Raw genomic sequence first — 6,149 nt, 5'->3', positions numbered from 1 at the left:
ATTTAGGTTGGGCGTGTGGCAGGCTATTTGTGAGCCAGGCAAGCCGTTTGGCAGGCTGTTTGGCTTACTTGGTCAACTAATTTTACTGGATCGTAATTTGATTTCTTGTCTTTCATCGTTTTCGCTCTAGAATCTTCGTTTTAGATCTGTTTCTATTGATTATTTTTGCATCGTCTTCGTAATTTCTTTACCTACAAATTTAACCGAAAAAACGATTATTTTGCCAACAAAGTTTTGAACTTTATGCTTTTGGGACTCAATATCGGGGGTAAAAACATGACTTTTAGCCGATATCAAATATCCCACACTTAGACTTTACTTGTTAATGTGACTACAAAGATACGGCCGAAACGGATAGTTTTATTCGTGCGGTGTCATTAGGCCGCAGGACGTCTGATTCAGTTGCTCAAGGTAGCACACAGTGGTTTTGTTTATTTATATTTTGCGGGGTCTAAATTTACTTTTACTTTCTAAAGTGTAGAAGGTGTAAGTTAACCTAGTGTCGTGTTTTTAATGGATTAACGAATTGAAGATCAAGTGGATAATTGTCTTTTATTTAAATTACCTAGATAAAGGATAGTAGTTGGTTTAAGCTAAAAGTCTAAGTGCGGAACAGTAAATAAGTGGAAGGATATCCGGAGTATGCAGATCAGGGAAATGTTGACCAAGATATCAGTGTTGGGTTAGGGTAAGGAAATTATGCTTATGTTAAGACTATGCTTGGAATGATGTAGATCTGGTTGGATGAGTCAATTACACAGACCTAATTGTCTCTGAACTCTCGGAGTTCTCTTTGAGCAATGAGAAGTATGTCACTTGGTTGTATAATTGAAAGGTAGCTATACCTCGGAGGTTATCCTCAGTAAACTACAAGGTTTATTAGTGAGTTGAGCTCTAATCCTATCCCTCGTTATCAGTTTGGTTAACTGAATAACAACATGTCGTGTTGATTGAACACTGATCACAAATGGAAGGAGTCCGTTGGTTTAAGTTGGCAAAACCTTAAATGAAAACTAACAACCATTCCATCATACTAATGAGATCATATCAATTCAAGGATTATACAGCATTACAGTTGATATACTGAAAGTAAAGCAAATAGAAACCTAATAAATACCTAAACAGTTGATATGACTAAGTCCTAAGGCAACAATCAAACAAAAACATGCAATAGGCTTGGGTCACATAGTGAAGGTACTAACTAGATATTAACAGCTCCTAAGAAGTCTCTTCGGAACAGTCAATAGGCATACTAGGTCATTCATGTCTCAATTCCTAAGTTCCGTGTCCAAAAAGCGCATTAAATGCCTCTCGGGAACTTCGGCCATACCGAGTTCATAGAATCTTCAGATACAATTTAACCAGGGGTCTTAATCCTATGAAGTAGCTAATTTCATATAGGTGGACAAGTCCTGATCACAACCTAGGTTGGTCAATCCTTAAGATGCTAGCATACAAATCTATCAGACTTCCAAGTTCAGTATTACGACAGTAATCGTACTAAATTAACATAATTACGCTAACCCAAACTTCTATCATGGCAACATACAGATTAATTAAGCTATCCTGGTAATATCAGAACGCATTATTAAACATAAAAAGTAAGAACACATGTTTAATATAAAAGACAAGCGTGTCGGATAAAAACCTGAAAAGGCCGAAGAAATCTGCCCGAGATCACAGGGACTCGCTGGGATATCCTCCGAAAAATAAAAGCTAAGCCAACTACTACTAAAAACTAACTAAAAGCTTGAAAATATAAAGTGAATTACAAATTGAGTGTTAATTGAAATGGATGGAGAAAGTCCTTTAAATAGACTTGGATTTTGCCTACAAACAGCTGGCAGACCGTTTGGCAAGTCGTTTGGTAGACCATTTGCAGGGGCCGTTTGGCAAGTCAAGCCGTTTACAGGGGCCGTTTATTCGGGCCGTTTGGCAGGCCGTTTGTGAGCCAGGCAGGCAGTTTGGCAGGCCATTTGTGAGCCAGGCAGGCCGTTTGGCGGGCCGTTTGGCAAGCCATTTGGTCTGCCTGGTCAGCTAATATTCACTGGATCGTAACTTGATTTCTTGTCTTTCACCATTTTTGCTCTAGAATCTCCGTTTTAGCTCCGTTTTACTTGATTCTTTTTGCATCGCCTTCGTAATTACTTAACCTACAAAATCAACCAAAAAAGCGATAATTTTGTCAACAAATTTTGAATCTGTATTGTTCTAGGGCTTAATGGGGATAAAATGTGACTTTTTGGCAGATATCACTTGTCCTCAAGCAAACTTTCGAGCTTTAAACACTGAAGACTTTTATTCGTAGTGATCAAGTGGTCTTTGTTTCACAAGACGGAGGATCGAAAACTTAGTTTTATTCTTTTGTTATTCTCAAACCATTTTTCGCAAGCATGAGAGGAGGTTACATAACTGGGGCTATCTCACTCGGGTCACTCATTTCACTAAAGTGTTTGGGTATCCTATAGTTTTAAGAACTGAAATTGATCTTAGCCAGTCATGCTCACATTCTTCGTCATAGGTTTGATCAAGACTCAAATCTCCATCACTTATTTGAGAGAACTTTCAGTTATGGACTCAGCTTGTATCGTGAAGAGATGGTGATGCGGAAATTTTTTTATTTATTTTTTTTGGGGGGTGCGAAGGTTTGATAGATAGGAGTTTCTTTGAAAGATCAAATTTCGGTGATCCTTTCAGCTTTTCTTCAGGAATTTCAAGGTGAGCATCCTTCTTTTTGACTGCCAGGAGTTCTTTTCTCGAATCTTTTCTGGTTCTGCTCCTTTTTTCAAAACCTTTATTTATCAACAATTTTTTTTTTTCACCAAGCATCTTTTGCTTTTCTCTTCAAGGTCTCCTTTCATTTGCGGTCTTCTTTGATAGTTGGCTTTGGATGCTCGCATTTTCTAATGCAGTTTTATAGAGGATTTCTCGAAAGGAATGATTTTGTCGGGATTTATTTCTTTATTTATGAAGTGAATAGGATGGATAGATAGTTGTGGATGGAATTATAGAGTGGAAATGGAAATGAAAGTGTATAATGGGGGATGTTTTTGTCTTCACGAATAGCGAAGGTTCTAACTTAGTAATCCTCGTCAAAATGTGTGATTCCAAAATGTATATCAAGAGCAAGTTCTGATTCCGAGATGTTAACATCGGCACGCTCAACGGAAGTATAGTGAAGCACTAAAAATGAGTGTTTATAAAGCCTTATTTTAGGGGTGCCTCACAACAATTATAATGGGTCGAAATGAGCCTTTCGTTATGCAATGCTCTTTTGGGAAATTCAGTTTGATTTTCTCAAAAAGTTTTTAACCTTGTTTTACTCTTTTATCTATTTTGTAGCAAAAACTTTTTGATCTTTTATAGAATTTTATAATCCTTAGTGTTTTATAGTTCAGAAAGTTTTAAATTTTGTGAAAAATTTACTTTAAAAACACTTGAGGGTCTTCACAAGAATCATTATGTGCAACATTTGCTATCCCACACTTTAAAATAACATTGTCCTCAATGTTAAGGATATGACGTATCTCACACTTTAGGTTTTGAAAGAGGTGTTTTGTTATTAAAAGTTTATGTTGATGGGGTTACCAATCCCACACTTAGTTTTTAAAATGGTATAGAAGTTTGCATATATTCTTATTGAAAAAGTGGTGAAGACATAGTACTCCCCTATGGTTGCAAGGCGTGCAGTCGGATGGTGTGCCCATTATGGTTTCTTCTATTCTTGTGCCGGCGTCATCCTTGTTCAGTGCGTCCTTGCTCCAAGTCATGCTTCTGTCTTGTATGATCTCGATCGTCATTTGTTTGTAACATTTTATTCATGCAATTTTATTCTAAATATCATACAAGCTTAAAACATAAAGTAGTTATGCCCGAGATCGGGCGTATAAACATAGTTTAATAATGCAATACAGTATCATAAGTAATCATCGAAATAGTTCAGAGATAAGGAAAGTTATGGCTGAGCTGGATGGTATGGAAGAGAGTAAGATACACTCGTGCGTGGCCTCGTCGGGTTCCTCAAAGTGGACTGTCCCTCATCAGTCATCTCCTCGTCTGTAGTGAATTGTTGTGCCAATTCTGCCGTGTTCATCCCCGAGAATATCCTGAACTGGATCTCATCTGATCGTGCGATCAGTCCTGTGAGCGATGAGGTGCTCGTGTGAATCATAGGCCATGTACGCCAACCCTGCCCTTCCTGCAGATCTCTACCCCAATGTGGGTTTATACCGATACCGTCTATACCCTGCGTGACTCCCTCGGTCATATACCGGCTTGCAGCCTGATCCCATGTGGAAGCGTGAGCGTCAGTGGATGTATCTCTATGAGTGCTCATGTGGGATGTGTCAAACAGGTTGTTGACAAAATCCGCAGCCCATGTGCTCTGTTCCCTTGGAGGAGATGGGATGACTGTACGATGTGTGTAATGATGCCGGAGTGGAGATGGGGGTCCTGAATGCTCATGTGTGACGACCCGTAAATTTCTGACCAAATTTAAAATTAATCTTTATATAATTCCGACTTGATAAGCAATGAATTTTAATAAATCTTGAACCTCCGGACAGAGTTTTACACAAGCTTTTGGTCACCCTTTTATTCCGACGATTCACGAACGTCATAACTTGATTTAATTATTTAATTGTTTAATTATTGTGTATATATATGGATTTATATATATTTAACTTGAAAATATGATAATTAAATATCTCATTAAGTATATTAACAAAGTATTATATATATATTTTAATACTACTAATTTAAATATTTTTCAAACAATATATATATATATATATATATATATATATATATATATATATATATATATATATATATATATTACTATTTAAACGACGTAATTAACTTATGTTAAAATGTATTTACATATAATGTATTATGAGTGTAAATACATCCTTACAAGTATTGAATACACTTTATAATATACCAATACATATAAAGGATAACTATACTCGTATTTCCGTTCAATTTCCTCAAAGAATTCTACTCGCATTCATACGGTATTTTTAACCGTATTATACACATCTTCTAGAAGTATTTACTATTGGTATATACTAATAGAATTCTACAATTATTTGTGTAATATGTCATCCATGACCTAATCAATTTAATATGTCATACATGACTTAATACAATTTAACTTATCTTAGATATTTTCACTAAAAGCCAAAATTATAAGGACCATTTTAACTCATTTTTACTCCACATTTTCTTAAACTAAAAATACACACTTGGATGATCTCATATCATACTTTAATCTCAGAAAATTTCCTCTTCATAATCAAGGTAAAATACTTCTCAAAATCCTTGTTCAATTCCTTGTATAGTTGCAATCTTATTATACTTATAAAACTTGTAAAAACTAGAACTTGTTTTGGTGAACACCAAGCTTGTTTGAAAAACTAATCTAATCTTTCTACCATAACTCTAATAACACTTATTTATATGTATTATGATATTATATTAAGTTAATATAAGAACTTATAACTTGTACATATGAAGAACACCTTGAAACTTAACATGTATCCTTTAATCTCCATTCGGTAAAAAGCGGGCTGTTTTGGGTTGGGAATTAAAAACCTATCTTAGACTTTGAGTCCGAGGCTAAGACTTTGGAAATATGTTAATATATGTAAATAAGACTTCCAGTATTTTTTTCATGATTTTAGACAAAGTGGAAGTATTTTATCAAAAATTATATATTGGGTGGATGCCGGGATTTTTCCAAATCTGTCCACCGACACAAAAAGAGGGTAAAGCTCTAAAAATTACTACTTGGGATGAAAGTTTTGAATTGGTTTTGTAAAATTTACTTCTTAAGGAATCCACATCAATTTGATTCACTTTAAACGGAGTTGTAATGAATATTTGGCGCAAAACAAAATCTGCTAAAATTAACGTTGTATGGACGAAATTTATATTATAAAAACTATATTAACCATATCCTTGTTAACTTTTCCTATATCCTATATATATATTTGGACATGTTATCAGTAGTATAACAAAATATTATAATCTTTGTTAATTCTGTGATTGTATATATGTATAATAATATTCTTGGTACGTCCTAACACAATAAGTATACAATATGTTTTGATAAATCCTAAGACAATACGTACACAATACGTCTTAGT

Source organism: Rutidosis leptorrhynchoides, chromosome 7 (assembly GCF_046630445.1).
Source record: "Rutidosis leptorrhynchoides isolate AG116_Rl617_1_P2 chromosome 7, CSIRO_AGI_Rlap_v1, whole genome shotgun sequence".
Classification (NCBI taxonomy): domain Eukaryota; kingdom Viridiplantae; phylum Streptophyta; class Magnoliopsida; order Asterales; family Asteraceae; genus Rutidosis; species Rutidosis leptorrhynchoides.
The sequence above is the reverse complement of the archived record's forward strand: the minus strand, read 5'-3'. Positions refer to the sequence as shown.